The 12,243-nt window shown below is 38.5% G+C and overlaps 1 protein-coding gene across 4 annotated transcripts in view; it reads right to left on the bottom strand.

Moving 5' to 3' along the window:
• Nucleotides 1-11,776, bottom strand: part of pacsin1b (protein kinase C and casein kinase substrate in neurons 1b) — a 32,587-nt gene extending 20,811 nt beyond the window's left edge. For 3 of the 4 annotated variants that reach the window (XR_006009819.1, XM_041981279.1, XM_041981284.1), the window contains exon 1: nt 11,644-11,776. The gene's annotated coding sequence lies outside the window, so the exon portion shown is untranslated. Of the gene's footprint in view, nt 1-9,101; nt 9,151-11,643 lie in introns of those variants that run through there. The other variant, XM_041981282.1, reaches the window with a different exon arrangement.
• Between the last annotated feature and the right edge of the window lie 467 nt (nt 11,777-12,243).

The raw sequence follows: 12,243 nt of genomic DNA on the forward strand, positions 1-12,243 counted from the left end.
AAGCAATGCAAAAACTATTTTGCCTTGCTGCACCATCCGTGTCATAACTATTCCAAATTGTCTCTAATCACATTGCACCCTCTCCAATATCCTGTTCATTCCAGACGTGCCAGAATTCACAGAAGAAATCAGTCAGACGAGGACAACGTACTGTGCACCACTGGACAAGTTGTTTTATTAGTATAGTCTCTCAAAACATGGCAGCTTTCATTTATTATTCAGCAGCTTTGATGCAGAAAATACTATTAAGTCAGAACAGCCAACACTTTAGAAAAGAAGACACGGTTCCTTCGGTTTATTAACAATAAAAAATGCATCCTTTCTCCCTGAGGGGGAAAAAAATCTCAAAATTAGTTCCTCATATTAAATTTCTCAATCAGTGAAATGACTGTAAAATAAGAAAAGTAGAGATTTAGATTTATAACTATGTCACATTTTTGGTGAGGTGATTGAACTTCTACCTTTTATTCTAATGACAGCACTGAAATCCAGTTTACACACACTGGCTACTGTATTAGATACATCTGTTCAGTTTCTTGTTAACACAAATAGCTGCTCAGCAAATCACTTGGTAACAACCCAATGCATTTAAGCATGTAGACATGGTCAAAATCACTTAATGAAGTTCAAACCGAGCATCAGAATGGGGTTACAACCAAGGTATGCTCAATACCATCTCTGAACACATCTGTCCTGCAGCAGAAGACCACTCTGGGTCTGAGTGAAAACAGGAAACTGAGGCTACAGTTTGCACAGACTCACCAAAATTGGCCAACAGAAGACTGGAAAATGTTATCTTGCCCGATTAGTCTTGATTTCAACTGCAACATTCAGATGGTAGGGTCCGAATTTGGTACAACATGAAAGCATGGATTCCTCCTGCCTTGTCTCCATGGTTTAGACTACTGGTGGGGGTGGTGAAAGTGTGGGGGATATTTTCTTGGCACACTTCGGGTCCCTTAATATCAGCTGAGCCTCATTTGAACACCATGGACTACCATAGTATTGTAGTTGACCATGTCCATCCTTTTATGACCACAGTGTACCCATCTTCTGATGGCTACTTTCTGCAGGATAATACACCATGTCACAAAGCTCTAATCATCTTAAACTGATTTCTTGAACACAACAATGAGTTCACTTTACTCCAATGACCTCCACACAGGCACAAGCTCTTAGTCCTATAGAGCCCCTTTGGGATACAGTGGAACAGAAGATTCGAATCACAGATGTGCTTCTGACAAATCTGCAGCAACTGTGTGATGCTGCCATGATAATATGGATCAAAATCTCTGAGGAAAGTTTCCAACACCTTGCTGAATCTATGCAATGAAGGATAAAAATAGTTCTAAGGGCAGAGTTCAACCCAGTACTAGCACCTAATAAAGTGGCTGATGAATGTTGTGTTTATCAGTTGCCAATGTTCCTTGCAGAAACCTCTTCTAAGGTATTCGATTTAGTCTTGTATGTGAGGTATCTAAGCATATGCAAAAAAGATAATTCAAGATTAGATATTACAGTAATAAAGTGCTAATAAGATATATAAAAAATTATAGAATTAAAGTAATAAAAGCAGTTCATTAACATATAAAATAAAATAATAAAAGAACAGCAGCAACAAAAAATACTGACAATGCTTTGAAACTTAGAAGAAAATTGTTCTGTTTCTGTGGTGAAGAACACACAAAAAAGTGCAAAAAAAAATAGCATTTTGCAAAACTCAATTAATATCACAGTGTTTTGTGTTTTAGTATGCTTTCTGAAATAGATGAAACATTATTTTTGGTTTTGTTGTTAGGTGAATTGTCAGTGTGTGTCTGAAATAACTAATAAGAAATTTTTTAAATAATAATGTTTCATCTTTGGTTTTGTTTTTGTCAGAGAAAGGCCAAACACACATTATCTAAGCTTTCTGTTACCCTAAATAATAGCTGAACAGTCTGTCTGAAACCCTCATTAATCAGACAAACATCAATTAATGATTCATACCATCTAAAGCATCCTCATACGGAGACACTCATACAGATACGCACACGCATAGCACCATGAAGCTTCCCTCTTGGTATTCACACTTCCTGTACAATGAGATTTTGGTCACATTATTGAATTTTTTCTTATTAATTTCCTCAGGACAAACCTGCTGCTGCTGGTCTCATCACATTCAGGTCCTATATTTAGAGCTACCTTCATCAATAATTAACAGAACTGTGTAAACAGATAGCGGAGAAGGCAAACATGACTCATGTGCAGAAACTTTTTAAGGTTTGATGCAATTTCACGTCACCGATTACAAAACACTTGGATTATAAAAAGAAAAGATAAACCATGATACAGTCACACTGTAAAAGGTGTGAGCAAGCGCGTACCATTTGATTTAATTAATTAAGAACAGTTGGATATTTGCATCTATAAGTCACATGTGTTGAAAACCTATCACAGCTAGATTGAACAAGACAAAGGAAACTCAATAACTACAAAACTCTAGTCCTGCAAAATATTTGCAAGTGAATAACTTATTATTATTATTATTATTATGAACAGAATCGGTGACAAAGGGGAGCCCTGGCGGAGTCCAACCTGCACTGGAAATGGTTTACTGCTGGCAATGCGGACCAAGCTCTGACACTGGTCTTACAGGGCTCGTACAATCAGGTCCAGCACTCCATACTCCCGGAGTACCCCCCACAAGAGTCCCCGGGGGACACGGTCGAATGCCTCCTCCAAGTCCACAAAGCACATGTAGATTGGTTGAGCAAACTCCCATGCCCCCTCAAAGACCCTGAAGAGGCTTTACAGCTGGTCCACTGTTCCACGACTGGGACGAAAACCACACTGCTCCTCCTCAATCCGAGGTTTGACTATCCGACGGACCCTCGTCTCCAGCAACCCTTAGTAGACCTTACCAGGGAGGCTGAGAAGTGTGATCCCCCTGTAGTTCGAGCACACCCTCTGGTCCCCCTTTTTGAAGAGGGGGACCACCACCCCAGTCTGCCAGTCAAGGGGAACTGTCCACAATGTCCACGCAATGCTGCAGAGGCATGTCAGCCAAGACAGCCCTACAGCATCCAGAGTCTTAAGGAACTCCGGGCAGACCTCATCCACCCCCGGGGCCTTGCCACTGAGGAGCTTTTTAACCACCTCAGCGACCTCAGCCTCAGAGATGGGAGAGCCAACAACAGCCACCCCAGACTCTGCTTCGTCATCGGAAGACGTGTTGGTGGGATTGAGAAGGTCTTCGAAGTATTCCCTCCACCGCCTCACAACGTCCCGAGTCGAGGTCAGCAGCCGCCCATCCCCACTGTACACAGTGTTGACGGAGAACTGCTTTCCCCTCCTGAGCCGCCGGATGGTGGACCAGAATCTCCTCGAAGCCGTCCGGAAGTCATTCTCCATGGCCTCACCAAACTCCTCCCACGCCCGAGTTTTTGCCTTAGCGACCGCCGAAGCTGCACTCTGCTTAGCCCACCGATGCCCATCAGCTGCCTCTGGAGTCCCACAGGCCAATAAGACCCGATAGGACTCCTTCTTCAGCTTGACGGCATCCCTTACTGCTGGTGTCGAAAGAGTTCGGGGGTTACCGCCACGACAGGCACCGACGACCTTTCTTTTATCTCAATATTTTTTACCTGAATCCCGATATATGATATATTTACAGCCTTCAGTGCTAAATATACTTTTAAGGATCAGCAGCACATGTGCATTAAAACAGCTGAATTAAAGTACCTTTATATTAAATTAAATACTCCTAAATACTCCTAAAACAAAATAAATTAAAAATAATAATTAAAATTTTTCAATGACCATAACAAAAAATACAGCTGTGCAAAATGCAAAAGAAAATATGCGTTTAACTCAAAACAAGCTATCTCGATATAAACGATATTCCTTCCTTCTATATTGCATCTGATAAAGTCTCGATATATTTGAATATCTCAATATATTGCCCAGCCCTAGTTACAAGTCCATCTTTTGAGCTGCTGGACAACATGATGGCTCACAGATTAGCAAAATTCAGCAACAACAGAAGAAGAAGCTGAACAATAACTGCCTCCCACCCTGGGGTCTTATAAAAATGAAGATTGTATGCTGACTACATACCACGCATTAAAAATAAAGTTTGGATTGGCTAACTTGGGTCGATCTTACACTGGAATAGTTCATTCTGCAAAAAAGCAATTTTAATTCCAGTTGGCTAGATTTATGTAAACTTGTGTTGACATCCTAACATCTTATGAAATTTGCTGGATCGGCTACATATATTGTTTATTTTGGAAAACCGTAGGTTATTATCGAGGCTGACAACTTAACCATCAACTTTCATGATTACATTTCAAACCCGCTAATATTTATTTTTGTGAAGAAAAGTCTTCCCACTTTGATTCTGGTTAAATTGGTGTAAACGCTGTCTGTTTTGCCAGAAAGTACCAAGATTCTGGGACTCCAAACGGAGTTGAAGCCAAAACCAGAACAGCGTTTGTCGGAAAACATTACACTACTTCCTCATCTCATTTTGACAGCTTGCTAGCAGTGACACTCATCATAGTGATAACATTAATTCATTTATTTGATTTGGAATCAAATAAATGAATTAATGTGTAAAATCACTAATGAAGAAATAACGGATTAAAACAACAGCGCCAACAATAAACACATAAACAACAGAACAGTTATAAAACCTGGTGTGTCCTCTTTGTGGCTGCTCAGTCCTTGACAGCGTCGCTCCCAGTAACTTTTGACAGATTTCACGAGACCTGACACCTCAGTGTCTCTGCTCACCTGCAGTCATGCACACACATTCACACACACAAGCAGTAACAAACTTTGACATATCCCTGAGAGGACACTATAGGCCATCAATAATTAACCAGCTGCGTGGGAGGAAGGACGATGGGACCACTCCCTGGTCATTCCTTAAAAATGCACCTTACAGTCAGACAGAAAGTGAATCATTTGTTATCTGTCATGGAGATTAAGAAGGTAGGAAGGGCAGATAGAAGAGACAATCAAACAGTTGGTCAGATAAAGCCCTTTCTAAGGAGGACGGGCAGGGATGAGTCAACATTGGGATACATTAGTTCAGTCTGGCTGCATCCAATAATCAATATGCTTTGATGGGAAGGTTAAACCGTCTGAGTCAGTGTTTTTAAAATGATGGAAGAAGACATTAATAAAAGAGCACCCACAAATCAGTAAAACAAACGTAAGATGATTCAGAGCGATGTCATCACACACAGCAGCTAAAAACAACCTGTAGAGATGCAGATTATGATCGTCCCCTCAAATCCTTCAAGTGATGGGAGAGTCCCAGAAAACTGCCCACACAGACAGATGCTCCCTTCCTTAATATGTCCCATCTGTGTTTCATCTAAGCATGTTTCTCCCAGTGGGACTCAGTCCGCTTGACCCCAGTGTTATATTCTATTACTGCAGGAAGTAATTTACGACCAACATGCAGACTAACAGGACCAGAAGGGCTCCAGGTCCACTCTTTTACTCTCCATACAGAAAATCCAATCTTATAAATGAATGTTTCCATGATGTGATTTCACAATGTCATTTTTATTGTTGTGGGGGGTTACCTCAGAAAGATATGGACCAGAGTCAAACATGAAACAGATTTTTTTTTCCAGAAAGTAGCAATGCCTCTGAACATATGTAGCTGAAATACCACTAAGATTATTACTGAAATGTGCATGCTAATTAACACCCAAATTACTACATAAGTTTTATTAAGTAAGTTGAAGAGGTTCTCCTAAAGAATGCTCTTTGTTGCCTGTTTTTAAGCTTCTTGCACCATATTTGACTGACATAATGGTGATAATGGTGCCAAACCAACGATCTTATAAGAAATATAAGATATATTGTCTTTCAAGCTAACTTAGTTGACTGTTTTACTTTCCTTACTTTGCACAAAATAATAAAAATGCTTTATAAAAATGACAGAGTAGACACAACGTTAATTGAAGACTGTTGGAGTTGGAGTTGTGTGCACACACTCTGAAGCCTGAATGAGCCCTGCTGATGCTGGGCTGAGAGCTCAGTAAGCAAAAAAAATGAAGCCACTCATTCAGAGACTGTGCAGCTGCACAAAGGTATAATAAGTACCCACGGCCACATAAAAAGCCTGTTGTTCTTTATCAATGACAACTCCTCAGGCTAGGAGATCCGCTCAGAAAAAAACACCGCTATGAAGCATTGAAAACTCTGCAGGTTGCTGGTAAACCAGTGTGAACATTGTAAATGATAAAAATCTAAATGATGATTTAGGTATGGCGTAATATTATTATAAGCTTACTGTTTGAACGTTTCTTTTCAGATGCAAAAGCAACTCCTACAATATTTGAAAACGCTGTCCGATGAATCAAGAAGTATTAGAGTTCATATAGAGAAAATGCAACTATTTTGATAATCAGTTGATCACTGACTTACTGAAAGGTGCTGCAGAGATGTTGGAAAAGCACATGAATGACAAGAAAAAGTACAGTATGTTTGAGCATCTGTGTGAATGGCTTGATGAGAAAATTGTTATGTAGAATCAAGCAAGGTTGCTACGTAGATTATGATGCAGCAGGTGCACAAGGCTCATCTTTCCATGTTTTGCTTTCCTTCATTTATTTCCACAAACATGACTCAATGGTTCCATACATTTATTCCTTACTTTGGTTCCCAAAATTTTGTGTGGTTTAACAAACTTAAGGAGACTCTGTTAGCATTTAAGAAGGGCTTATAATGCTAAGAATATAAGCCTTTGTTAAACTGATTACATGTGAAAGCAAGCTTAGAGGAGATTCATGAGGAAAAAATGGTGCACAAGAAACATAAGAACTAACATTCACAATTCCAATTAAAGTTACTTTTTTTTTTTTTTTTTTTTTGCAGGGGGTCAGGGGTTTGCAAACATGCAAAACACTCAGATCCAATCTTTGACATGTGCAGTCACTATGGCAACATCAACCTCTCTTCCTTCCTCTTTCTTCTGGATTAAAACATTTCATCAAAACATCAAATCTGATGTTCTGGAGCCTGAGAGGAGCAAATTTAACCCACAGCCAGCAGCCTCTAAGAGCCTCTCCTTGTTCCTCTTAAACTGAGATAGCTTTTTGTAAGCTATCGTTTCCAACAGAGGTACCTTAGAGACAACAAGGCTCTCACCAGCACCCATGCAATGCTAATTTACTTTAAACTGGCACCAAATTGCATTACTGTATGAGCTTTGTAAAAGTGAGTTTTCTGTCTTGTGCCTCCTAAAAGTGAAGGAAGAACTCCTTATAATGACACGGTCAAATAGCGGGGGTTTTAATTAAGAACAACAACAAAAAAAACAAACAAACATTCTCTTCTTACAATAAATGTTTTGTCATTCTCAATTCATACTAATGAAATTCCAGAAATCAGCATGGAAAATTAAAAATGTTCTGTTATTATAGTGTCAGTTTTTACCTCTAATCCTCTTGGCATGGTAGATATAAGATGGGCCCTGTAAATTAGAGATTTTTATTAGTGCATCAACTAACAAATTTTTTTTTATCTTTTATTTACCTTTCAATTTGATAAGTAAAGTAATTTGATGTAAAAATATCTATCGCACTGCCCAAAAGTATAAAATAATATCTTCACCAACAACATAATGATAGTTTATTACCATTAATTTCCTTTAAAAGCAGCAAGAAAGACTTTATAGACATTAAAAGAGCAGCATGCTGGACCTGTTTGCAGCTGCTCTGCTCAGTTACAGCCTGCTGGTCAGATTTAGCTGATTCAGGGTCTACAGTGCAGACAAGCCAAAACTATAAAGACACAGTCGCCATCTGGGAGGATGGGTCTAATACGGCAATATCTGAGAATAAAACAGCACACATGAACACAAGCAGTAGGTTTGCTTTAATGAGTCATTTGCTGAGATAACCTCAACTTTTTGTTTTTGTTGTTATTTATGAGCAAATCTGACAAAATCATGGTTACTAGCTCAAGCTAATGGCGATAATGGATAGTGAAGTTAATATATTTGGTAATATGTTTACAAGAATTTCACATATTTTATGTCTATTAGTTAATGGATTAATCAAGAAATAAATCAGAAGTTTATTTATATGAAGTTAGCCATTGTTTTAAGAGCTAGAACACAAGATAGTTTAGAAAAATATTAAACGTACTACAAAAAACAACTGTATCACAAGCACGATTTTTGAAATGAGAGCACAAAGCAATGAAAAATGTTTTTCCTGGTCAAAGCAGACACCAGTAGGAGGATTTATTTGGCATCAGCTATAGACAAGGCCATTAACTGAACTGCTGTCTTTGTCCTATGATACATACAAGGATAAGGAGGTCAGGAAGGATAATTAAGTCATTACCTCCGCCAAGGTGGAGGTCATGTATTCGGTGGGATTGGTGTGTGTGTCTGTCAGTCTGTTAGCAACATAACTCAACAAATTATGGACGGATTTTGATTAAATTTTCAGGAAAGCTCAGACATGGAATAACTAATTAGTGATTAGATTCTGGAGGATTCTGGAAAATTGAATCAAAATCTGTCCATAACTTTTTGAGTGTTGCTAACAGACAGACAGACACACAGCCAAATACATGACCTGCACTCTGATGGACGTAAATATGTAAATGAGTGTAGATTTACCGGGACTTTGGCTGTATTAATATAAACTGATGCTTTGCTGCTTTTACAAAAATATGCATGCTATCCTTCATGGTTATTCTTTGTTATTAGCAGGTTCTTCTTCTGTGTACTGTATGGGGCAGTGGAGCAGCCACAGAGTGCCTATGCCAGTGTGAGTCTACTTGAGTTTATACATGCAGGAGTGCATTATCAGAAGTTTGATTCTTTATCATTTTAGTCAGACTAACATGTTAGCATGTATTTAAAAGCCTGGTTTTAGTCAGACTAACACAATACTTCAATGTTTTCTAGTTTCATGGAAACATACTCACAGAACTGTTATTTCATGTTGAAATAAACACAAAAAAAACAATAAGATGACTTACATTTTCCATATTATAGTACTACCTAGCACCATTACAATTCAGAACACATACATCTTTCCATGTGTTACCTCAGTTGGACACAAATGACGACAAATACAAACCCTGGGCCTTTAAGGGAATGCATCCTGCCTGCTAGTGTGATCCTCTGTGAGGATCCGATCTCAGGCTCCAATTACCTCACGGTTCAAGGTAAAGCCAAAGCCATGCACACCTGACACTCAGCCTACGGGCCTGAGCTACTGAACACAAACTGAGAAGACTTATAAATTCAGATGTAAATAATCAGCTTAAATATTTGATATTTCCTGCAGTTGTTTTTTAAATATGCATAAAACACATCCGTGCTGCAGTGGAACTCTTTAATGCTGTGGTAACACTTAGCAACAGAGACAAAAGGCTAAATTTAATTGCACTGATCCAAAGCCAGACATAGATGGAAAAGCTTAGGATGTCAAATCCATATCCTAAATTACAAACGCATAGGGGACTAATAGAAAAAATGAGCAATCACAATTGCTTGCTTTCAATCATCTAACATCAGCTGGGACTGTGAGCACCAGATGTGACGTGTCAAGCTTGTACTTACAAATGAAAACAGCACATTAACTGTTGTGTCTACCCCCAATGGAAATAGCATATCCGTGATTATTAATACACAGAGAGGGATGGAGACAAAAGACAACTAAGGGTTTAGTCTAATTAATCACATTAGTAGTGATGCTTCATCTGTCACCCCTTCTACAAAGACAAGGGGGAGTTGAACTGAATGCAGCAAATCAAATGAGTGTCTCTCATTTGTCACATGAATAAATCCAATTAGACACTCAGGTTAAATCACTTTATCAAGTATATAAGGAGCACACATCTTTGCTCCAGCCTCTGAATTTAAATGGCTTTCAGCTATGATGTTTTAATGACATAAAACAGAAGTACTTGCTCACAGTGTACTTGGATTCATGTTAAAACAGAGTGCTGTTTTAGTCTTCTTGTAGAAGGTCGATCACTTTAAGATCGCTAGTGAGGTTTAGTGGACCACCATAAAGGGCCTCCTGGACAGGTCCCACTTGGATAACAGTAGGATCTGTAAAACATCATAATGTAGTGTTTTGTCCTTTAGACATGGTAAAACCCAGAAATGTGTTACACAAAAAGATTTAAAGAACAAAAATCTAACCATTTTGTTTGATGAATGCAAACTAGTAATTATTATTGACTTGATCATAAATGATCAGCACTTAAATGGCAAAACCATTAGGAAGATGAGCAACTATGAAAATGAATAACAAAAGGCACTAAATAGACTTTTTCGTGCCTTTTCGAGCTGTTGTAGGCCCAGGAGGAAGAGCAGTCATCTTCCAACTGAAAGGTCGGTGGATCGGTTTCAGGCTTCCCCTGACTACATGCCTCAGTGTCCTTGGGCAAGACACCGAACCCTGCATTGCCTTCTGATGTGTCTATCAGGGTATGAGTGTGTATGTAAATGAGTGAATGTGAATGTGTAATGTAAAGCACTTTGAGTAGTCAAGCTGACTGGAAACCCATTACCATTAATCATATGAAGAGGCAATGATGGATTATGAGCCAGTGCTTGTAACTGAGAATTAAATGAACCTACAATCATTTATAGGTTTGCCTTTAAGCTGTTTTGTAGTATTTGTAATAATGTATTGTCTCCTTTTAATGACTTTGCATACAATTATGTTTATCCCTTTAAGTACCAGGAATGGGATGACAAGTGTTATTTTCCATCGCTGACAGCTGATGGGATGTTAAAGATTATTTTGATTTAATTTTTAATCCCATTTTTAGATGTTGAAATTTATTTTGAGTGATTTTGCATGTCTTTGTGATTGCCTCTTTGCAGCAGCTTGTTTGACCAACAAGAAATACAGTATTAAATTAAAGGCTCTAGATCTGTAGCCCCCTGGATCCCGGGACTAATGCCCAATTCAATTATTTTCCATAAAAAAAAACAAAAAAACAGCAACCTGCTGCATGTTTGACATGACATTTGAACAACCATTCCTCACTGATCAGAGTTGAGAACCGTGGACAGAGCTCACTCAGAGGTGAGGATCTGCATTCAGTGGAGGTCAGCAGGGCTGATCTAATCCACCACCAGCTGCTCTATAAATCAAAGAAATATCTGGTGAGCAAGAAGCACAGCTCTCCCCTGAGACATGCCTTTTACTTCAAGTCCCTCCCTGCCCTCTGCTGCAGCCTGCACTGACTACTGCTGGGTGTCCAGTCATTGCTGCATGCTCTGTCCAAAAACCCCCAACAAATGATGTCGCTTGTATACTGTTAAGAAAACTGTAAGTAAATAAATATTTGCTCTTTTTTTATGTGAAATGGAGCTGGGCAACAGACTGAGGATGGTTCAAGTTACATCCTAAACACAAACTGCTGATCTTATTTTGAGAAGAATGGAAACTGATGCTAATAAAAACCAGACCTGTAGTTTAAATATGAACTTTTACGTTTATAGACTTCCTTAAGTTTCAGTAAGAATGATGTACTGGTGCCGCCTCTCACCAGCAGCAGATGTAACGGTTCAGCAATACTTGCTGTAAATAAAGCTGCTTCGGCTCGCCTAACAGTCACCAGCTGACACGAGAATATAAAAAGAAGATAATATCCTACCTTTAATCAGTGATATCCCAGCTTCTTTTACTGTGTTAATGCGGTACCATGGTGCTCAGCAGCGGGTACTGCCTCCTTGTACGTTCCGCTGAAAGGAGCCGCCAGATGGGGGATGGTGCGCGAGCTGGAGTCAAGCTGGCCTTCATCATTCACAACGACTTCCGGGAAGTTTTATCTAAACCAAGAAGTAAACATATTTTCTATAGAATTTAGAATAGATTATTTTTTTTGTTTTGTTTTTGCTTTGATTACATAAAATGTTATTTCTATAACTAATTCAATAACTAATCAAATGATGAAAACATCTTTAAAACAAATGTATTTTTAATGCCTATTTACAAATTACTTAAATATATTGCATATTGCAATATTGCATAACGTTATTTATTTATTTTTTTTTTTATTTATTTAAAAGGTTAGGCATTTAATATTAGACAAACTAATAAGAATAAGGTATGGAGAATTAACTTTAAAAATTAAACATATAAATAGGTATTAAGTAAAACCAAATCAAACAGAGAAAAATTTGTGTGAGAAACTATAACGCTGTGAAGTGTCAAATACCTTTAAAGGATTGCATTAAGAAAAAAAAAAATCATT

This window comes from Melanotaenia boesemani, chromosome 3 (assembly GCF_017639745.1).
Source record: "Melanotaenia boesemani isolate fMelBoe1 chromosome 3, fMelBoe1.pri, whole genome shotgun sequence".
NCBI lineage: Eukaryota > Metazoa > Chordata > Actinopteri > Atheriniformes > Melanotaeniidae > Melanotaenia > Melanotaenia boesemani.